This window comes from Vicugna pacos, chromosome 3, assembly GCF_048564905.1.
Source record: "Vicugna pacos chromosome 3, VicPac4, whole genome shotgun sequence".
Taxonomy (NCBI): Eukaryota; Metazoa; Chordata; class Mammalia; order Artiodactyla; family Camelidae; genus Vicugna; species Vicugna pacos.
The window spans coordinates 8,212,319-8,236,352 of record NC_132989.1 but is presented as its reverse complement, the minus strand read 5'-3'; the positions used below and the strand labels follow the sequence as shown (position 1 = coordinate 8,236,352).

The window sequence follows — 24,034 nt, the reverse complement described above, 5'->3', positions numbered from 1 at the left end:
AGAGATTGACATTAACAGCAAGACACCCAGGGACATGATACCTCTGCAGCTGTCTTTCCCATCTTCCCAGAATGTCCGTCCAGCAGCACCCCACTCTCCACGGCACCTCTGATGACACCACTGCATACTTAAAAACAGAAAACAACTCTGGCTTCTGCCACGTCAAGGTTTCTTTTGGAAATGGGACTCTGTTGCACATGGAATGGTGGTTTCCATTAGAAAATTTCATTAGTGGTTTTGAGACTTCCAGTCCAGAGCTTTATACTTTTATTAAAAAAAAAACAACAAACAGTAATATTCTATAATAACAGGCAAGATATAATCCAAGGTATTCTCCGGCACAAAAAAAACTTTGTTTCATTCTTCCTGTAGCGACAATTACCTCTTTGTTGGTTGTATCATATGAAGATGAGTCTTCCCCATTGTTACTGGGCAGCCCTCTGTCTTTGCATTTTGTCTGTGGTGGAAGCAATAGGTTTATCTATGGAGATCACATTTGAGAAGGTCCAGAATGAGAAAGGTAGGAGGAGAGAGGTGAAATACGGTCCACAATACAGCCATCCACATGACCCAACAGCCCGTACGCTGGGTGACAACAGGTGAACAGCACACAGCTGTTGATCAGTCATTGGAAACATAACAGAGTCTTCACCTGTATAAAACCGTGAGCAGTAGAGCATTTTCAGTTGATTTAGCACAAGGGCAGCAAGAAAACTGGAAGTCATCCCATCTGAAGTGATGGTGGGCCTTTCCACTCCTTCTCTGGTAAATCAACTACATCATTCAAGTAGCAACAATCCAGTTTGTCTCTTTCTTCTTGCCAAGTTCATTGATTTGTCAGCGCCTCCTGTTGGAGACCAAACTGAAGAGAAAGTTTGTATGAAAAAAGGGAAAATGAAACTCTTCCTTCTTGTCAACTTTCTCCAGGCCATTCATCCCAGTTCAGTTAGGAAAGTACCCCTGGTAGGTAAATGATCTCTTAAGGCGCAAATAAAGTAAGCAAGTGTCTTTAAAAAATTCTGATTCCATTTCAATTCAACATCAAGTATTGAGTAACTTTTATGAAACTGGAACTATGTCAAGGGCTGGAGAGGCAGTATAGGGTGTGCGATGGTTAAGAGCATGAACTTTGGCTCAAACAAGTAGATCTTCATTGGACTCACAGATCTGGGACTGACTGAGTGGGTGTCCTCGAGAGAACTGTTTACCTCTGAGTTCTGTAGAGCCCACACAAAACATATAACCCCACAGAACTGTTTGGGGTTTGAAATGATAAGCATGATAACATAGTGATTGGCACATAGCAAGCATTCAGTACACAGTATTATTATACAAAGATAAAAATCATGTAGCTCTACCTTCAAGGCACTCATGGCTTAATCATAGGAAGCCACAAGATTTTTCTGTAAGTGATGGGTAGTGAATATTTTGAGCTCTGTGGGCAATTTACTGTCTTTCATAGCTACTCAGCTCTGCTTTTGGATCTTGAAAGAAGCCATAGACATAGGTAGATGAATGAGCATGGCTGTGTTCTGGTAAAACTTTATTTATGGAAATAAGTCACAGACCAAATTTGATGACCCCTGGTTCGGGAGGACAGCCTACCGTACTAAACGCATTGAAAGTTAGGGCTGGTGCTTATGCAGCCCTCTCTTTCCCAAAGAGAATGTTTGGTGGCCCACTAACTCGTTTTTTGTACTAATTGGTATTCTCCCTGAGTACACCTTCTACTTTATGGAGGAAATAGGTTATGTGTAATGATGTCAGCTTTGATGTTAAATTTTTCTACTTCATTGAACAGTGGATTCCTGTGAACTAATAAATTAATTAACACATTTATAAGCAATTTGTTGATAAATGTCAAAAAGCAGTAAGTTTATGAATGTCAGAGCAAAAAGTTCATAAATGTCAGTGGCTCGATATCAGCTTCGTCTGGACTATGACTCCAAGAAGCAAGCGTAGCTCATGATGGTGACGAGTGATGGGTGCTGAGTCTCCTCCACACTACTGTTTTTAAGAACTTTTTGCTCGCTCTTATAAGAACTTTTTTGAAAGCATCGTCCAAACTGACAAAGGAATTTGATACCTAAGTGTGGTCATACAAATAGTATTCTAAAAATTCTGCTGGGACCATGAGACAGCAGTCTTAGTAAATGAACACAAAGGGTCTAATCCACTATTCTCAGGAGCCTGCATGCTCAGAGCCTCTAGCACAGAGCCTCTCTTCCATATCCGTGTAATCTGTTCAGTACCACCAGCAGTTAGAATCTCTCTGTATCATATTTCAATTAAATTTTTGTTGAAAGTAATAAAATTTTAACACAATTTAACCTAAATAGGAAGGCCACTTTATTGCTTCATGTGTATGAAAAGTCCAGAGAAAGGACTTATTTCAGATGAAGATTGATCCTGCAGCTCAAACAGGGTCAACAGGATCCCCATTTCTCTCTGTCTTTCTGGTCTTCCTTCCACAGTGACATCTTAGTTCTAAGACTATGGTCTTTCCTATGAAAAAGATGGCTTCCAGCAGATTCTGGCTTACTTGTTTCTCTAGTTACATGCTGCAGTAGTGAGAATGTATTTTTGTCCCAATGTTCTCAGCAAAATCTAGAGAATTGTTGTTACTAGACCATCTTGGATTGTATGTTTACACCTAAACTAATCACAGTAGCCAGGCAGATAGGGCGCTCTTACTGGCTTAGCCTTGGTCACATCATTCAGTGCTGGAGGTCAAGTTGGAGTTGGTTCCCCTGGAGCTATTGGAATAGGAAAGGGATGAACTCATGCATAAGGAGGCAACCAACGGACCAATAAAGGTCTTCTGCATCCACTGATGAGCAGTTTATGCAGGCTGAGGATAGCGGAAATAGAGTGTTCCATACACTACCGCGACCCACCACCCCCGTCCCCTGATACCTGCCGCTGGCCACTAGAGGATATCATGCCTCATTACCTTGCAGAACTTGCAGCCAGGTAGACCCAACATATTCGACATCTCTTGTAATCTTTGGCCGTCTCCAGATGTGAGGCCACCTCCTCTGTTGTCTATTCTCTTATGTACTCATGTTCCATGCTTTATGCCTGGCCAAACTTCCCTCTTCTCTTTTCTTTCCCAGCCCTTTCCACTATGTCCTCTGTAACTTCTATGAGATGAGTAACATAGAACCCTACCTCTTCAGCTGTTTCATAGTCAACATCAACTTCTCTACATGTCCCTCTGACATTTTTGAACTTAAACCTATGTCTCTTAAATTCTGTGTTTAATGTCTATATTCAAATATTTATATAGAGTTTCTACTTGAAAATCCTGGAGATACCTGAAACCCAGCACACCACAAATGTCTCCTCTTAGTTCTGTGTTGCAGAGATTTCAAAGCATGGCTGTAAATTCTTTGACATTCCACCCATCGAGAAGTGGGACTGTTAACTTTTGAATCTGGGTGAGCTTGTGGCTTGATGAGTGGAGTACAACTGAAGTACTGCAGTGTGAGTTCTGAGGACGAGTCATAAAAGGTCAAGTAGCCGAGCCCCCACTGTGTTTGCTGGAGCACTCACTCTAGAACTCTCAGCTTCTGTGTGAGAAGTCTGGCCACCTGGAAGCTGCCATGCTATGAGGAAGCCCAAGGCCCATGGAGAGGCCATGCGTAGTGTCTCTGGTCAAGAGTCCCGGCTGAGAGCAGCCTTCAGGTCGTGCCAGCCTAGGTCCTGACATAGGAGAGGGGAAGCCTCCGGACGGTTCCAGCCCATGGCTGTTGCAGTCACCCACAGCTATTGAAACGGTCCTAGCTGAGACCCCAGACATCATGAGGCAGGCATGAGACATCGCCACTGTCTGAATTCCTGACGCACAATATTTGTGAGCACGATAAGGTGGTGGTTGCTTTCTGCCACTCAGGTTTAGGATAGTTTGTTATGCGTCAATAAATAACTGGAATGCCTGTCATTCTTAGTTTGATCTCATAGCTTAGTGGCTCACGGCCTAGGCTTTTTAAAATAAAAGCTGGGGGGTAGGGGTTGTAGCTCAGTGGTAGAGTGGATGCCTAGCGTGCACGAGATCCTGGGTTCCATCTCCAGCACCTCCATTAAAAAAAATAATAAGCCTAATTACCTCCCCCCACAAATTAAAATAAAAGCAAATATTAATAATTTTGAGAAGAGTTTGGACACTTCCTTTCAACGTTGAGGTAATTGGAGACCCTCTGGTTGGAAATGGTGTTTGATATTTTATTGAGTTCAGTTTCTTCCTTCTGGAATTCTGAGGAGTATGATGTAGCTTCTGAAATATCTAAACACTAAAAATTTTTCTGAAATTCTCTCAGTTCAGTGCTCTGTTTCTGTATATCTGGCTTGAGAGAGTTTAACCGTTGGACAAATGTTAAATCAATTCCTTATAAAATGAGTAGCTCATTATAGCCAGAGTGCCCTGCCCCTCTTGTTTTGCTTTTCATTATCTCTGCCCTCCTACGTTGTAGGCAGTGTTGAATAGTGCCAGACTTTTTAGCATCTGGAAATCGTATAAAACTCAGTTTGTGAATAAAAATAGTCTGCCATTTCCTGGTCAATTTATTTTGCTAAATACCAAAACTTGGCTTCCTCCTTTGTCTGTGATAAAGAGGGGCAAAAACTAATGCGACTTTCAAAAAATAGATGTTTTAAAAATGACCATCCTCTTCTATAAAATAGCTCCACATATTGTACGTAACTTAGAAAATGTGTTACTGACTAAAGTCCAGTTCTAAAAATGAAACCACTCATTGATTCATTCATATAAATATTCATTCAATAAATGTGTATTGAGTACCCATTATGTGTTAACCATTACATTGGGTAACAAAAATTCAGAAGTGAGAAAGTCCAAAGATTTCTCCTACAGGGATTCTAAAGAGTCCTAGGAAATATCTTCCTGGTGATTACATTCCTTAAGCTTTCAGTCCCACGTTTGCAACAGCTGCAGAAGGTTCTCAGAAACACATTTGCAGCATCTCCAACTCCTTTGTCACTGTTGGCAACAAGCAGAAAGAATCTTAGGTGGAGCTGTTCTTTTAGTAAATTAAACAATGATCAAAACTTTGCTCATTTTTTCCACCACCATTTGTCATCAATTTTCCATGACACTATGTGTGTGACAAGTGTATACAGGATCTTCATATAACAGAAAGAAAACTTGCACACACAGAATCTAAGAAATCTCGGGCAAGGCATAATTTACCATATAGTTTAAAAATATGTACTCACCACTTAAAAAATATTTGCTACTTTAAGATTTTGCAAGGGACATCTGTTGTTTTGCCTGATCAGCATAAGTCCCTTTTTCTAGTAATATCACCTGAATTTTGCTTGGGGAAACCAGTGCTGTTCTAGTCTCAGTCTGTGTGTTCTGAAAATGGTCAATCCTCTCCCCAGGTCCAGGGGTGTGCATGTGACATTAGCTGCCAATCTGCACATGCCAATCCTCAGGTCACAGTTACTGGCTCGGGGCATTCATGTGACTCAAGCTAGTCCAATGAGAGCTTTACCCAAGTTGCTGGAAGAGCCCCAGAGAGAGGCATTTGGCCTTCCTTTTAGGGTTACTAACAGATTAGGATGTGTCCTTGGGGCTTCAGGCTGCCATCTTACTACCACGTGGGAAGAGTCAGCCAGAGAGTGGCCCCAACCCAGAAGGCAGAACCAAGACAAGGAGAGAAAAATCACACCTCCCAAGATGTATCAGCCTTTCCCCTCCCCCAGACTAAACATTCCTTAAAATTATTTTTGTTGGCTTTTTAAAATTGGTAAATCTGTCACTGTTAGTAACTTCTGCCTCTCTCGATGTTTATAAACTAACCAGTATGTATGTAATACGTAAACACTCGCTGTGCTTTAATAAGCTGCCTTTCAAGCCATTAGAGAAAGATTTAGAGGTTCAAGAATGATATGGTAGGTAATTTATGTTTAAATCAACCTCCTGTTTTATAGACTATGTTAAGAAGTACCTGTAAATATTTCCTCTTGGCATCTTCAGTCATCTTAATGGGTTAAGTGCCCAGCATGTTCTACACGTTCAGTTTCAAAGATCTACCTGAGCAGACGTGGGCTTCCTTCACGTTTACCATTTCCCTTCTCTTATTTTCAACACACACACACACACGCACACACAGAGTTGACCCTTGAACAACATGGGTTTGAATTGCTGGGGTTCACTTATCAATGACTTATTTTCAATAAATGCTTGCTACAGTAATTCACGATCTGCGGTTGGTTGAATCTGCGGATGCAGAACCGTGAACACGGGGCCAACTGTAAAGTTATACATGGATTTTTCCACTGTGAGGGTGTGGGAACCCCTGAGCCCCATGTTCAAGCGACACACCCACACACACACACAGTTTCTGGCCTTAACTCCCTGCTTCCATCCTCAGGATTCTGATTCCTCTAAACCCGGGTGGAATTTCAGAAATAGACATTTTTTTTTCACTAGAAACCCAATAACTCAAATTCCTGTGAACTGCTCTTTGTGAAATACTGGTTTAAGGGATTAGAATCCTAGAGAATTACAGCTGGAGGAAACTTTGCCTATGACCTACTCCAGTCTTCGTTCCGCACACCTATTCACAGTCCTGGAGACCAGGATCCAGCCCCACAGGGGAACGTGGTCGGTGCCAGCACTAGAATCCAAGCCTCCCGACTCTTGTCTGAAGCCTTTTCCACGGCACTTGTGTGGTCTTCACACTCCAACCTGAAAACAGAACACAGCTGTGCTCTCCCCCTGCAGTCTGAACTCAAGGTTAAATTTTTAGAAAAAGAAAGAGAGTAAAAGAATAGTGTGAAACCTCTTAGCTGGTGTCATGCTATCCTGCTGTGGTCTCCAGTCAGTTATTTTGCATGTAGGACAGAGAACATCTACAATGATAATACAGCGACAATTTTCTGAGGCTACAATGGGTGCCAAGCGCTATGTTAATACATACATGTTCTCTCTTTTGGTGCTCACATCATCCTTGGGAAAGGGGCACTAACACTGCCTCTGGATGTGAAGGTGAGGTTCCGTAATTGGCCCAAATCACTCAGCCGGGACTCGACTATGATTTCAGTCCTGACAGGCACTGAGAGCTGCCCTGCTTCCTCTTTCTTGTCTTCTCTCCCTCCTCTCTCCCACCTTTCCTTCCCCCTCCTCCCCTCATCCTTCTCCTGTTTCTTCTCCTATTTCTTCTCTTCCTCCTCCTTCTTCCTCCTCCTCCTCCTCTCCTTCCTCTTCCTGTTCCTCTTCCTCCTCTGCCCCCTCTTCCTTTCCCTCCCCCCTCCCTCTTCTCCTTCTTCCTAAGGACTAGACTCTTGACCTCAGCCAGCAAATCCACAAGTGCAGGCCATTTGTTATCATGACATGAAAGTAGCTGGTGATGTGTACTGTTCCCACAGAGCACTTTGAATGGGGTCAAAAGCTTTTTCTTTGCCAACAGAGGACAATGTGTCATAAAATAAAGCCCCAGAAAGTTTGGCTGCTTGGGACATGTTGGAGATTATTGATCGTGAATCTCCTGAGGCAGGGGAAGAATCTGGGATATTGCTAATGATGATGATTATAGTGACGACGATGATGATGATGAAGAAGGAGGACAGTGACATTCATTGAAAGCTAATGATGCACTAGATGGTGTTGCCAGGGTTCTGTATGTATGATTTTTTTCACTCCCCACAATAGTCCTAAGCAGTAAGAACTGCTATTACTCTCATTGTTTCTACAAATAAACTGAATCAGAAACAGTTTAAGGAAACTACCTCAGTCCTAAGTGGTGGAGCTGTGAATCAAACCCAGATAGTTACATTAAGCTGCTTAGCCTGTGCGAAGTAGGAGGGTGGCTGAATAATGTAACCGAATGACCTGCCCAAACCAGGAAGGATAAATCCCCAATTCAGATTTAAGGAGTATCCAGGAACACCATATCTCATATCTCTTAAGTCCCTAGGACAGTGTTATTATGGAGAATAATGACAATAATATTGATTACCAGCACCTTTGGAGAAGGTACTTTATGCATTGGACACCTTAGCCCGTTGATAGCATTATGACGTATAATCACACGGTCACCCTGTGAGTTCGGTCCTATTATTAAATTCCGCTTGCAGAGAAGAGGGCACATAACTGGCCCAATGTCATTGCCCGAGTTTATGTCAGAGCTCTTGCCCAGTCACACTTACTGAGTTACTCAAAGAAGTAGTTGATCTCTGCCTCTTCCGTGTCTGGAAGTGTTAAAAAAAAGTCCGCTCCAGGAGCTTGGTTACCCCCTTGCAGGAATAACCCCGGTCTTTGCGTGGCTCCTGGTGGCCGAGATGTTTTCTGAGATACTGTATCTGGAGTCGTCATTAACATTTTTCTGTGACCCCAGAGCGCAAAGACACAAACCCGAGTGTACCTCGCAGCAGAGAGGTCAGATAGGGTCAAGCCGGGGCTCGCTTCCCCCGAATAGAAGTGACCTTGGTCCCAAGCTCCTCCAGAGCATTTCTGCTATGAAGTCCACTGGAAGTAGCCCGAAGCCTCCCTTTCAGAGGCTGCTCTGTAATTCCTCAACAATGAATTACCACAGAGTAAAATTCAATAGTCATTTGGCTGTATATCCTGCAAATATAATTTGAGTAGCTCTCTTTCCATTGAAGCTTTGTTCTTTTTTCCCCCCGCTCTTATTAACAAAGCAGCTCCATAGCTGGTTTCCTGTCTGTGGTTCTGAGTTGAGTTAGAGTGTGTGGGCTGAGCCTGCAGCCCACGGTGAGTTCTCTCCAATACCATCTGTACACCTCGTTGAACAACGAATCATGCATTCTTCTGTCTTAATGTGTCTCTCCTATTGCAGCTTGTATTGTCATTTAAATTTTTGAGTGTTTAAGTCTTGTCTCCTTCATTAGCTTGTAAGTTCCTTGAGGTCAGGGAGCATGACTCATTCCTCTTTGCCAGCCCTGTAGTGCTGTTCAGTATATTGACAGTGAGGAGATTTAGGCCCAGAGGGGATGGGCAGACTTGGCCAAGGTTACAGAGCTAGGAAGTGATGGAACATCACAAGAACCCAAGACCACTCTGTGATGCTCAGCCGTCTGAGAGCGGGAGCTGACTGAGGAGCTACCCTGGGTCCAGGGCTTTGCAAGTGCTGTCTCATTTATCCATGACCATTCTCTGAAAATCCTGTAGTCTAGTGTGAAATGCACAACTGATACAAACTCTGTCATACAAAGCTCAGTATGATCCAGCTGTGTTGTAAGTGTGTAGAAGGAGTGACACGCTCATTTGTTCAGTGAATATTTATTGAACACCTCCTCCGGTGTGGAGGTCCCATGCTAACTGCCAGGAGTTGTAGGAGTGAAATAAATTGCCCCCGGCCTCTCGCAAATTACATTTTGTGGGAAAGATAAGCACTAAACAAAAAAATATGCAATTCTGCAATCCAGAGTGGCCTATGGAGACAGGAAGCGCATCTGTGCGGCAGACAGAAACAGCACGAGGGTAGGACAGGTGGATCGTCGTGGGTAGGCAGGGAAGGATCTCTGAAGAAGTAACGCTTCAGCTGAGACCCGACAACTGAGAAGGAGACAGTGCTGGGAACGAGCAAGGGAAGAACTTTCCCAAGTAGAGGGGAAAGAACATGTGACTAGAAACAGCTCAGGAAATCCTGGGAAGTGAAGAGGATCGAGGGCAGCTGGAGCATGCGAGTTGAGATGAGATGGGAGGACAGCAGGACAGATCATTTAGGGCCTTATGGGTTTAACCCAAGAGTCCAAAAATTCTTACCTCAGTGCTATGGGGAACCATCAGAGACCTTTAGGTAGAAAGATGGATTGATTGTAAGCTGGGGCCTAAGCGTGACAGAGGGGGGTTTAAGTTGAGCCGTGGAGGATGCATATTATTAAGAAAGGTGGAGAATAACAAACCAAAGAAGATAGAGAATGTGGGGGGAAAAAGACAGAGTCGGGGCACCACAGAACAGGTGTCAGGAGGGGTAATTAGGCGCTGCTGGAGAGGAGAGCTCATGCTGAGGGTAATTCTGGAAATTGTTCTTGGAATCAGAGTGTGGCGCTCACAGTCCAAATTTCTGTAGAGAATGGAGAGCCCTAATATTGAGGGACATACGACTGACAGAGGGAACAAGGACCTAGTTTCGGCTTCCCTTCGATGCTTTCTTATTTCTGTGGACGAGTTTGTAAGTATCCATTGACTCTTCTCAGATAAAAACCAGTGAGAACAGAACCAGAAAGACAGACGTGGTTTGCTTATGAGTGCAAACAAAACCGCCTTTGAGATTTAGGTTATCAAAGAGATTCATGTTTCCTTGTTGCTAGTGCTTTGTATTGTCATTAGTGTTTTTAATTAAGAGGCTCTCGAAAAGACTCGGACTTCTAGGCGTTGGCTGGGACTCGAGAAGGCTGATCAGTATCTAGACAAACATGTGGCTTTTCTATTTAAGCAACAAGGTCTTTTGAAAAAAGAAGCTTTTCATAATATTGTCACTTCTGCCACATTTAGAAGTTCAAAACACATCAGAACTTTTTGCCGCTAAGTGAGGCTTTGTCCTCTGGACGAAGTACCGATATGGCTGTGGGCCATGTGAAACTGTGGGGAGGGAGATTTCGGGAATGTTGAGGGGTAACTGTGGTCTGTAGTGTTATAATTGTTAGAGTTCTTTTTAGTTGTAACAAACTTATTCTTCCTTAGTCTAGTTTAGGGGAAAAGGAGGTATTGAAATAAGAGTAAGGGACACCTCTTACTAGTTTTGATCCTTACTATCTATCCACCTTGCGTACGGTGACCATATATTAGGGTCCCCTGGGAAGTCATCTCTTCCGCACCTCAGTCCACGGGCTTCAGCAGAGCTGGCTCTCCCTCTGGCAGGGCTTGGCCGTGTGATTCAGGATGTTCCTCCAGGCCCTGGGTACTGGCTCAGGATGGCCAAGTTGAGCCATTGAGAAGCATTAAAACTTTTAGTGGCAATCTTGGAAAAGGGTCTCACTTTTGTCGCAGAGAATAAACCCAGCATAGTGCCGGGAGATTCTGGGAGCCAGCCTATGAGTAGGACGGGCCAGTCTGCCACAGAGCTGGGGGAACTGCTACGGAACCAGGGTGGGGCCATGGAGAGGGAGGAACCGTTGAACTGAGTGAGGCCTGGGGCGAGCAGAGCCTGAAGTTACACACACCCTAGACTGTCCACGGATAGGAAGCAATAAGCTCTCTTTCCTGCTTTTGTCAGTTTGGGTTGAATTCCTCTATCCTTGCAAAGGAAAGGTACAAAAGGGTGGAGGGGATCTTACGAAAGCCAAAAACAGGAGTCCTGATGGGGATCAGAAAGCAGAAATTAGAGACCCATCCAGAACCCCCAGCAGACTTCTTTTCCTTTCCCTTGTCTCGGCCCCTGCCTTCTCTCACTGCAGGCTGGTGGCCTCTCGCCCACAGTCGCCTTCTCAGGATCCGGCTGCCAGGAGCTCGGGAGCGTGCGCACCCCGACTTGGTAGAAGAGATGAGCTCGAGTCTCTTTAGATCCCAGTTCCAAGTCACCCGGAGAGAAGCCCTGAAGGGCTTGAGTGGGAGTGGGTAGTACTAGGGATGAATCCTATTTTCTGAGCCCCAGGGGGGGCTTTGGGTGCAAAGCGTTCTGCTTCAGAGTGGGTGTATTGCCCCCACCCTGTTGTCCCCCGTCCTTTCTCAGAGGCGTAGGAGCAGGGGTCGTGACAGGCGTGCTCAGCTTTGACGGAGATGGACAGGCATGTCCACTGGAGAACTGTTTCTAACTTTGAGAAGAGACATCTGCCGTCATTCCTTTGCAGGTCTGAGCAGGAGAGCTGATAGGACCAGCTGTCTCAGTTTTCCCAGAACTGAAGGGCTTCCTGTACGAGGGGTTCTAGGCCTAAAGGCAGGACAGTCTCAGACAAACCTGGGTGGAGGTTCACCCTCGATTTGCTGGGGGCAGGCTGAGTCTTTATTCCTAGACTAGGGCAGGGTGCCAGCTTCATGGTACTCCAACCAAAAATGTGGTTTCAGGAGTCATACAGAGGCATCCAGCCACCCTGTCCTTGTTTATACCTCTTAACAGTGCCATCCTGTGTCCTGTAGCCTTGGACATAAAACAGCAGTCACTCATTAGCGTTTCTGTCTAGCTAATGAATGCAGTGGTGGTAGGTTTCCAAACTACTTTCTGATTCTGGCCAGGGATGTAGAGCTCAGTGGAGGGGAGGTGGCGGCACAGAGTGGGGGCAGAGACAACATATCATGGTGTGACTTTCCCTGGGCCTTTTGGTCCCCTAGAGGGCACACAGCGGTCACCACACACTGGAACTCTAGGGACCTGCTAAGAGACAGAGAAAGGTACTTAGGTTTGGTCCCACCACCACAGCTTTGACATTCAGGCTTATAACACCATCGTGGAAGATTTCAAACTAACAGCCCAGAGCTTCAGTTTTGGGAGGTGGCTCCTGATCCTGTCTGCATATTAGCATCACTTACAGAGTTTCCAGAACATACCCCAGTGCCTGTCCCTTCCCACCAGATTAACTGGATCTGAATTGCTGGAGTAGGAGTTCAGGCTTTTGCATTTAGAAAATCTCCCTGCGTGATTATAAGAGGCAGCCAGATTAAGCATCTCGGGTGTAAAGGACCGAGCATTGCATTGCAAAGGAGGAGAAGTCAGTGAAGATTTTCCAGCTTCCCAATCTGATTCAGTGTCCACTGCGTTCTGGTCAGCCATGTCCAGAAAGGTAGGTGTCATCTAGCGTGGACTTGACTGCCAGGCCTCCAGTCTTACCCTGTGGATCTGGGGGCAGGGCTTAGGAAAGGGAACCACTGTGAGCAGATAAACACTCCAAAAAATGTTAATTAGTCATTTTTTTTTCTGAAAGAAATGCCATTGGTGGAGATAAAAGGGACATAAGTAGGTTTTTACCTCGTGTGCTTCTCGTTAATGAAACCCAGCAGCACCTCCGAGCCCTCCATCCACAGTTTGCCTTTTTTTGTGAAGAGAACAGTGCGTTGGAGAGAGGAAGGAAAATGATGGAGACGTACGGCAAAAGAAATGAGGGTGAGGAGCTGCGAGGGCCTTGGGGAAGTGTTGGAACTTGCTTAGAAACCAAATGTTTGGAGCCCAAGTTGCCACAAAGAACGGAGGGTGGGGAGATCTGTCCTTTTATCCCAACCAGTACCATAAACTTCAGGGGGCAAGAAAGCCCTGCCTCTGTTTGAACAGCTGGGGCAAGGAGTTAGTGCAGTCCACTTGATCTGTCTGGGCATGCCTCTCCCAAGAGCAATTAAGCCCCTAAAATCAGAGAATGCCTGGCCCGCCAAGGGCCTTAGTGCTTGTCAACTCCAATCGCTCACCTTACCAACGGGAAACGGAGGCCCCGCGAGGGGACGGGACTTGCTGAACGTCTCTGCTAGGAGGGGGTGCCTTAGAGCCTCGCGATGTCCCCTGACTTTGGACACAGGGAGTGTTCTGCTTAGAAATAAGACTGACCAGAAAGAACTCCAGCGGGTCCCCACGTCCCCTCCCACTGCCAAGTGGGCCCTGCGTTGCCTCTTTCAAGACAGAAGGACATTTCCTTCCCAACTGCCACTCCCACCTCCAGCGGGGTTAACTCTACGTCTCATTGTGAGGTAACCACTGAACCTGCAGATAGATTTCACCTGTGAGGCAGATACCACACTCACAGTGGGAGTGACGCCGAGAACTTTCTGCGACTGCCATTCTGCAGCATGGCGATTTATTATATCATCAGATACCATTTTGGCTTTTCAGTTTACGTTTCTTCTTTCATTCTTTGTTTGCTTTTTTAAAAAAAACAGTAAACCACATTACTTCAGACAAGTGAGGCATGTCCATGTAGACTAGTGGCTATGAACAATTTGACCATGTTTTCAAAGAAGAGTGTTTTCCTTATTTGAAAATTCACTCCATAAACCCAGTTGAGAGACTCCAATTTCTTATGAGAAGCCTTTAAGGTCTTCTTAAGTAACACACATTCAATAAATATTTTTTAGTGCCTGCTATACGTTGTTATGATTGGTGTTGAAATTACAAAGATGAAAACAGTTAATCTCTGCCCTTAAGTTTATAGACTAGGGGCAGCATAATTAATTAAGATGATAGTTGTTTGTAGGATACTGGGGTCTCTAAAATGGTTGATAAAATGGATCTCTTCTGTGCATCTTAAACAGTTCCCAATCTTCCACCTCAGAATTTTCTTCATGCTCTCAATAGCCTCAGCAAACCTTTTCATTATGGAAAGCCCAAAGATCAAGATCAGCCCAGCTCCCACTTAAGGGACTGCAGATTCTGACTCAGTGGAGCAAGAGTGGGTGAGGTGTTCCTTGCACACCGCAGCCCCCCGCAGAGCACATAACCTTTCTGGTACCAGGATAATGAATCGAATGCATGTATTTGCTGGTCTGATAAAGGCAGTATATCTCATTGTCCTAACCTCTGCAAAAGACCTGAGGGTATGTGTCCCTTTGGCCCCATCTCTAAATCACCTCGAGCCCTGGAGTCCCGGCCTGTCCCCGGGCAGCAGGGAGAAGGGGCTCCTGTTATCTGGCTTTGCTGATATGCCAAGCTAATGGCACGGAGCTCTCTTGGCCGTCCGGAATGGAAGAAACAGAACACCAATTTAAAGCATGAAAAAAAAAAAAAAAAGAGTCCGTGAATCTATCATCATTAATCTTGCTGTCAGTTTTAATTTTGGGGACATTACCTCACTCAACACCAGTTGAAAAGAGCTGCCAAACCCGATGATGTCATCATCACTAGCCGCGTCTGACCCGGCCTGCGGATTCTCAGAGCTCGGAGCAAGTTAATAAATCCCCTGGCACTTGGACACACAGTGGAGTTTTATTACAATGAAGGTATAACCCATGATGTTGTTTCAATTAAATGGCCTGAGAAAATACTTTCTTGTGTTTAGCAAAACTGTAAAACATAATTATCCTCATGCAGTTGGGTCTGTTCATTGTGCTGACGTGATCATTATATAGTTTCTCTCTCCCTCCCTCTCTCCTGTGTGCACGCATGCATACACACAGACACACACACACACACGCACGCACACGCACAGTCTCAGAGCAAAGTGGAAGGATGGCTCTAAGCATCTCTTCTAGGTTACCACCTAGAGACCTGGCTGGTCGCTGCAGAACAATGTAACTACACTGAGAGGCACCCAGGGAACCTTTTCTGGGTAAAGCAATTGAGGGAAGTCTGGGGCTTGGCATTTGATGTCTCAGTCCGGGCAGAATGCTTCTTAAAAAGGGGCTGATACACTGAGGAAAACCTGGAGACCAACAGCTGCTCACTCAAAACTCAGGCCTCGCTGCTCTTCAGATACTGATGAACAATTTCCTTTGACATGATTGCGCACTGTCAAGGTTGTGAGTTTTTGCCAGTTCTTACTCATGGCCCATCACGAGTCCCCTGGCCTGACCCTCCCGTGAAGTCATCCTGCTAAGCAGGTGCCCTCGTGTCAGGGGCATCACCGTAGTGTCAGCACACGGGGCCATGAACACAGGCTGCGGCGGATCCCTGCCATTCCGGCGGGAGGAGAGCTGGCAGTGAGGGGAGAAGCCGTCTTCCTTTCAGCCCAGTTTGCTTTCAGGTAACACGGCGAGTTTAGAGGACACCACAGTTGGCACACAAAATGGACAATCAGTGTTTCCAAGCACTCCTCTGGGGTGAGTGTAGGATATAAGGTTTGTGTGACTGCATGAATATCTGCATGGACACGCACACATAGATGCATTTTAAAGTTTTTGCGCATAAGGAGAATTGGTCATCATCAGAAACCTGGCCCAAGTCCCCATGAGTCCTTCCCCCCGACTTACTCCAGATGACTCCTCCTGAGCTCCTCCCTTCCCCAACCCCAGCAAGCTCCCCTGAACGGTCCTCATCAGTCATGCCAAACAGTACAGTTGGCTTTGCACAGAGCACGAATGAGGATGAGGGAAGGACCCCCCCCAAGCTCATTTTTCATGACCATCTCACACAGGAACTGGTTCGAGGTCTCCAGGGGGAGCAAGCAGCACACAGATTCACTGTCCATTTTGCCCTCCCAGATAGAGACCCTTGGAGATTCTTTATTATTATTTTTAATGGTCTCATATAAAGTGCATCTATTCACAAGATGCACTGCCTGATGTAAGAATCCATAACTGCATCCTGTGAACAATTCCTGCTGTTTATGGAGTATTGTCTTGACATACTTGTTAAACCTCAATAAATATGTTTTTAATAACCATATGGTATTTAACATATAATAACTGTCTTATTAGGTTTAAATTAAATTCTTGCTCATGACACTTCATTTAAAGTGTGACCAGTCTTTTCCTGGCTAAGAAGGGATTTGAAATAACCATGGTAAGAACACTTCTTTTGGAGAGAAGAGAATGATTAAAAAGCATGGGTTTTGGTTTTTGATGATGTGATTAGAACAAAGTGCATTTTTCAAAATTCGTACATGGGGAGTCCCAGTGAAAATAGCATACAGCGGAGTTGTAACAGTGCAGGAAATTGGCGGAAGGGCCACACTCAGAATGCAGTGTTTCGTGCCTGGTGCACGTAGGTCTCTGAGGTGTGCTGGGGGAACGACCGGGGCTCCTCTCTCTTTTTGTTCTCCGTGTCCTTTCTCACCGCGCAGCATGAAGGTGGAAGACAGTGCTGATTCTGGGCAAGATAGTGAAGAATAAGAAATTAGGTCACAGTGCCCTCACTTCCTTTGTAGGTGACCCCCCTACCCTTCTTATTGTTTTTGTCGCTTCACTCATTTTGTCCCTTGGTTACTCCGTTTCCCACCCAGGTGCCTGAGAAAAGGCTATATATCCTTTCATGCTCCAATACTTGTCTTAGCACTTTGATAATCCCCAGTGAGGAGGGGGAACGGACAGAAAGAGACTTGCAGAGAACCGACTGGGGACATGTATGCCGTGGTTGTGTGTAGGTGATGGGATTTGTTCAGGCAGGGAGGTTGTCCAAAGTGCTCTGGAGAAGCCAGAGGGAGGAGGTGAGTGTCTGTCTTGTCCTGGGAAGCACCTGCTCTGCAGGGTTGGGTGATGAGTGTAGCGAGAGTGGTGAGAAGAGTGGAGGAGAGAGCCGATTTCAGGGCAGGCTCCACGAAGGAGGTGGCGTTTGATCTAAGTCTCTAAAGCTTAGGTAACAGGAGGTCCTGGTGGAAGCAGAAGTCACTGGACAGTGGTCCTGTGGTCCCCCACCAGCAGCTTTGGCATCACTCAGGAGCTTGTTAGAAATGCATGTTCTTGATCCCCAGTCCACATCTATGGGACCAGAAACTCTGGGGGTGGGGCCCTCACACTCCACGTCGTCTAAGTCCTTCCAGTGACAGATGCATGCTGTATTTGCAGGCTGCTGCTGACATTTGGGAAGGATCGCTCTTTGTGGTGGGGCCTGTCCTGTGCGTGGTAGGATGTTAAGCAGCACCTCTGGTTCTGCCCACTTGATGCCAGCAGCACCTCTGCCCTCCCCAGCGGTGAAAACCAAAAATACCTCCAGATGTTGCCAGGCATCCCCAGAAAGCAGAATCACTACCCCTGGTTGAAAATCACCTCTCTGGAAGAAAGAACAGCATATAAAAAAATTATAATGGTAGGAATCTTCGGGCATGTTTGAGAAATAATGAGTGGTCCAGCATGAAGAGCATCCTAGGTGTGAGTGTAGAGGGGTTGGAAATAAGCCACAAAGGGAGGTGTGAGCCTGAGTTTGGACACCGTTGAATGGTGGGTAAATTTTTTTGGACTTAATTCAGAGGGTACTATGGAGTCACTGAGACGTTTAGGTAAAGGGCGACGTAACGAAATCTCTGCTTTGGAATCCATTAGATTAGAGCAGTGACTTTCAAACTATTATGAAAAATTTAATGGTTCAGGGCATAAACATACACATGCAGCAAAACTTTTACAGATAATTTTTATGTTACTTGTAATGCAGTCTGATTTTTTTCCTATTCTATTTTTAAAATGCTGTTCATGATACACTAAACGATTTCATAATCCATTAATGGACCTGAAGACATTAGAAATGAGGGAGCAGAGAGGTTGGCTGGGGAGTATGTGAACTGTCGGGCAGAAGATGATGGAAACGTAATACTAGGGTGGGAATGGGGCAGAGGGAAGAGCTGGCAGGGACATTTCAGAGATAGAGACTGGAAGGGAGAAGGGGAAGTCAGAAACAAAATTCATAGGTTTTTATCAGTTTTTATAATAATGATTCTGTTTGTGTGTGTGCCACCAACATGAATCAGTGCCAAAGTGACAGAGTTGGAGAAGGTTATTTTTTTTATTCCTTTACTAATTTTTGGCAGAGAGGAGGTGCTGTTCCTGGCTCTGGGCCTGCAGAGTTTGGGCTACTTAGCATGGTAAAAATGTCCAGCAAGCCACAGGGAAGGTAGGCGGTGGCATGGATGAGGGTCGGGGGGGGTGGTGGTGTGGATTTAGGAGCCGTGCCCACGCGAGGCCTGGTGTGTGAGGTCACCAGGGGGGAGAGAATGTGGTTTCTGAGGCTAATAGCCTCTCCCTGTATATTGATATCTATCTGAGTAATAATATTCATTTCCTGTGTAATAAAGACCCACTCAACAGATGGTGTCACATCATAAATAAGTCAAGGCAAAACCTTGCCCCCTGAGAGGCTGTCGTTCATTTAGGCCCCCTGGCCTGTGCTGAGTGGCATTTTCATCTTTATTGAGCACCAGCGATCAGCTACCCGCTATTCTAAGTGCTGAGAACCAAAGCAGTGAACAGAATAAATGTCCCTGCCAACATGGAGCTTCTTCTCTAGTAGAGGGATGCAGACAAGAAGCACATAAAACACGCAGACAAACAAGTGAATGCCTATTATATCAGATGGTGGTGAATGCCATGGAAGAAAAATAAAGCAAGGGAGGGGAGGGGGTACCAGATGGAGAAACTGTAGTTTGAAATTAGGGGAGTTTTCTTGAAACACTGGTGATTGAGTCCCCCTGAGAGTCCCTGGTTTCTTGGGATGACTGACATGGCAAGAGCATGATGAGACTAGTCCTGATGGTCTCAAGGCGGAGTGTGCTGGACGGATGTGGAGGGAAAGGGCGGGAGGCAGGGTGTGACCGTCTTTCTGGGGATGTTCAGCTCTGAGCTCATCTTTTCGCTGCTGCTCTGGAGGCCAGGGGAGGGCTTCCCTGGGTCCTACCTTCTTTGTCTTACTGTGCTCCCATTTTTTAATCTCTTCATTTCCAAAGCTCTTTCCCTTCTTATTTTTCATTTGGAAGTCACAAAACTCAACCTAGGGATCTCAGGACTTAAGTCTTGTGACAGATCAGAGACCCGGATCGCGTGTTCTAGGTGTGTCTACTCGCAGCTGACTATGGGGCACTGGTTCTGTGGGATATTAGGAGTTATTGCATGAAAGCAGGATTTTGCAGTCAAATGCATTTGGGAAATTCTGGTCTAAACAAGCTTTCATGGGATTCTTGACTGTAGTACTTCATAAAAGCTTTAGCATGCTGTTGAGCATGGCAAATCTCCAAGATGAAACAGAGGAGACATGATTTTCCAAACTTACTTGGCCAAGGGAATCTGTTGTTATAGAAGATCTCTCAGGGGATCGTTGTTCTGAGGTACACACTTTGGGAAACAGTCAACAGGCTGTATTGTGGGATGCTGGGCTCCGAATCTTACTTTTCTCATCCGTAAAATGAGAGTGTTGGCCTGCCACCCAAAGAATGTCAACAGGACCACAGGGCTCTGTCCTTGGCCTTGAGGTGGTTCAGAGTTTTATCAGTGACCTCCATAAAGAGAAAAGAGATAATTATCATGTCTGGAGATGACACAGAGTTGGGAAGGGTGACTTTAGGTCAGATGACAGAATCAAGACTTAAACTTATCTTGACATGTTAGAATGATAGGCCAAACTGATTTGCAGAAATTTTAACAAGGATAAATATATGGTTCTGCGTTTAGTTTCAGAAAGTTGATTTCTAAAGTGTAAGATGTGGCAGAGCAGGTTTGACAACAGTTTAGTTAAAAAAAAAAAAAAAGAAAGAAAGAAAACATCTTAAGATTTTAATTGACCACAAGCTTAAGATGAGCTACCAGGAGATTTGGCATCTGTAAAACTGAAGCCACTGAGGCTTTATGAACAGAAATGATTTGATTCTGAGAAAGCTGTGGGCTCCCCTGGGACTGGTTCTTCTGCACTGTTGCCATCTGGAGTTTTAATATCTGACATTTTTGAGTGACTGTTGAATGCCTGTCGCTCTGTTATGCATGTTGTGTGTGTTGTCTGCTTTAGTTCCCACAGTAGCCACATCAGGTACTATTGTAACCATTCCCATCCTACAGATGAGGACACTGAGGCTCAAAAATCAGACCCAAACCAAGCTTTGGAGCCTGGATTTAAAGCAGGTGGACCATGTCCAGGATCTAGATGATCCTAATTTCTACTAGGGTGGCAAGAGATCTGGGAACCTTAAGATTTAAAGATTTGAGGGAAGGAGTGATGCTGTTTAAAAGGATGAAAGGGCTAAAAATGAGCCTGTCTCCTTATGTACTGAAGCTCTTCTGCTGTAGAGGCCTCAGCTCTTGCTATGCTGCTTCATTTTGTGGGACTAGGAATTGTTAGCGGTCATCACCAGGAGAAAGATTTCAGTTCAATGAAAAGAAAGACTTTCTAACGGCCAGACTAATCCAAAACGGACTGGGGAGCCTCATTAAATAGCGCATTCTCTCTCCCTCCCCAATGCACCCCCTTCTCTCTCGGAGTATTCAGGTAGAGGCTAGATGACCGTGGGTTCCAGTTGTTGGTAAAATTTTGACCTGCATTAACTGGGCTCGTAATTAATGAGTTTAATAGCTCAGTTGTTCTGTTTGTCTGTAATATTTAAGCACTTTGGGATGCGCAAAATAATGTGACAGAGTCCCTGCTTTCAAAGAGCTTCTAATCTAGTCGGGGAGGAAGGTATGTAAACAAATTATACATGATCCTGGACCTACAATGGCTTAACTTGTGAGCTCTGCTTTCATGATCCTTTTTACCCTAAATATCACCCCCCAGAAACAACCAAAACATGTGTTTGGGGCTGTCCAGTGGTTCCAAAGGCATAGCCTTTCAACAGTGAATGGTGGTCCAGGTCTAAGGCAGCTCAGGACGCTCTGGCTGAAGTGAGATAGCAAGAGAGGAGCGGGGAGGAGGGAGGGTGGGGAGAGGAGGGGGGAAATGGAAGCAGAATCAGTACCAGAAGAAGAGGAGCAGCGGGGCCACGCTGCCCAGAAGCTCTGTCCCCAACACCTTCAGGTGCTTTCAGAGGCATTACTAGCTTTTGAAAGTTGGGGTTTTGAGACTGATGATCCTAGTTGTGAATACTGTGCAGGTGATGGCCGCAGAGAGCACCTGTGGTTACTCCGGGGAGAGTAACCAGGAAGAGAGTGCATGTCCCATCCAAGCCCGCTGGAGTCTTGTTTTAAGAAGCCTCGTCCAGTCTAATCCTTGAGGAAACAGTTCCCCAGAAGCACTTTTAGAATGTAGCATTTGTGTTCAGTGTTTTATTCTTATATCATAAACTCTTGCAAAGTAATTTTTTTTTCATATTAAGTTTGGGGTTTGTGTAGATTTTTGGGCTTTCTTAGGACAAGCTTTACTCTCTGTGTCAAAGAACAAACTGGGTCAAAAATGTAGAGGTCATCAGAAGTAAGGCAGCTCCTTTCCTGTATCTGAAATGTGTGTAGGATACAGTGGGGGCACCAAGGAGCAGGTGACCTGCTGACCCCAGGGGGCTGGGGAAGAGGGCAGGGAGGGTTCGTGGTGAGGTGCTGCTTGAAGTACCAGTCGGAATGATTCAGGCAAAGGAAGAAGGACGGCGCTAGTGGAGGGCGTAACGGGACCAACACCACAGAGGCCCAGGAGAGCGTGGCTTCCACTTCTCAGACTAGTTCCGTGGCTGGATGACTCTACCGGAATGATGGGGTGTCTGTTGCTTACGGCATATAGGGTGATTTTAAGTAGGCGACACAAACTCATGGCATCAGATTAGGCTGAATACTGAAAAAAATTCTCCTTTTTATAATTGTCTTTTAATCCTTGTGATTATGTCAAGGAGAACGTCTTAGATTCTTACATTCATACATGAGTGGTTTGTACATTCACAGCCTTTAACAAAGAGGGAACAGGGCACACGTTTATCTTTCTCTGCCTCAGTTGTCTCATCTTCAAAATGAAGATGACAGGGTGATAATAGGTGCTAATTCATGGAGTTGTCATGGTAAAATGAAACACCACATGTAAAGCATTCAGAACAAGGCCTTGCACGTACTAAGGTCTCAGTGAATATTGCATATTATTATTTTTGGTTTTGTTGGCTATTGTCTTCCTGGATAGGCAACACTTAGCTGGCTAGAATTTATTAATATGGCTTTTATTTTTGTCAAATTTTTACAGTTACCTTTTGTATATTGTAACTGACACTAGCTTCCTTTAAAATTAGATTTATGAAAGTAAATAATAATAAAAGGGGTCCGTGGAAAAGACACGAATCAGGCAGGCAGAATGTGAATGAACACAGTTGGAGAAGTGGAGACCTGAATGATCTCCAGGGGTCTCTGTAGTCCTCACAAAGGTTGTACTGATGAAGGAAGGAGGCTCAGGAGAGGATGGGAGCATTACCCAAGGTCACTGGGCTCATTAGTGGCAGAGCTCAGAGCAGATCCAGGACCTCCGGATGCTCAGGCTCACATTCTTCCCTCTGGGCCTTGCTCCTGGTCCAAAGCCCTGGCACTTCTCAGCTGGGAGAGCCCTATCTTGGCCTGGTAGAAAGGGTGCCCGCGAGGGTGCGGTCGTGTAGAAAGCTCTGCTCACTCTTGACTGCAGCAAACCGTGAGCCACATCCTAGGGTCAGCGGTTGTCTGCCGTAATCTCGCGGCGTTCTTCCTGAGCCCTGACACCACGTTCAGCGCTGGGAATTTGGGTGGGCCTGGAGTGCCTTTAGTATTACTGCTATAATTCAAAACATCCACATTATTATTTTCTCCACAAGGCGAAGCCAGGAGAGTGCCGTTAAGTGGAGAGGAAAGTGTTTGTTACGCTAGGCGTTCCAACAAAACGTCCTCCTTTGCCATTAAATCATAGCATTTCTAAATGAAAAGATATTTTGCAAACCTTGGAAGTGCCTGAAGATTGGATATTGTGCAAATTTTTCCCCCTCCTTTCCCATTTTGTGCTTTTTCTCCAAGTGATGCAGAGAACTACTATTTGCTGGCTTGTTTGTCTTTCCTTGTGACCCAAGTTGTTCACTTTCCCCAAAGACCTCAGATAACTTGATTTTCTGCCCATAACGTATTATTTCAGTAAATAATGAGGGTAACAAATGGAGGCACAGGAGATGCAGCCATTGCCTCGATGGATTGTTGCTCAGGGTCCCCCTTCTCTAGGGCTGATCGTGAAGGGCCTCATGGTGGGAGATCTGCTTGTTACCTTGACATCTTCAAACAGAAAATGAATGAGGGCATATCGACATGGCAATTAAATCTACAAAGACTGAAATTAATCAATAAAATCTATGAAAAATGGCGTCGACCGTCGTAAACCCTCTACGGGCCGAGCGCAGATTTGTGCTCTCAGTGTGAACAGTGCTAACACGTACCCACCCCTTTCTCCAATTACCTCTGCTTCCGCACGGCAGCTCCGGGTGCAGTGGACTTCTCTCTCTCCTTATTCCTCACTCACAGACCCTGCGCCACTCAGGAGGATGGCTTCTGCATCCGCGGCCCCGCTGTTGCGTCTTAAAGACCAGGATTAGCGGCCGAGGAAATCCCTTGACAGGCCTGGGGTGTGTCTGGGCCTCCAGCTGGGCTGCTCCCCTCCTACGAGACCCTGGGGACATGGAATAGGCCTGAGGCTGCAAGTCAGAAAACTGCCAGCAGTCTGGTTTACATTAAGGAAAATTCCCCCTGGTGGCTTGGGAAGCGGGGCCTGCCTGCTCCCTGGCTCCCTGGCTCCCTGGCCAGGGAGCACCCCAGGCCTCTCCTCTCAGTGTCCTTGGGCAGGGTCTCTCAGCAGGCTTGGCT

At 45.6% G+C, this 24,034-nt stretch overlaps 2 long non-coding RNA genes across 2 annotated transcripts in view; one reads left to right on the top strand and one right to left on the bottom strand.

Moving 5' to 3' along the window:
* LOC140691053 (uncharacterized) overlaps positions 1-24,034 on the top strand; it is a 225,854-nt gene that overhangs the window by 164,123 nt on the left and 37,697 nt on the right. The window lies entirely within an intron of this gene.
* On the bottom strand, positions 16,091-23,810 carry LOC140689352 (uncharacterized). The gene is made up of 3 exons (XR_012064294.1): positions 23,631-23,810; positions 17,490-17,552; positions 16,091-16,652 (listed from the first exon to the last, which is right to left on the bottom strand). It is a non-coding gene; the product is annotated as an uncharacterized lncRNA (long non-coding RNA).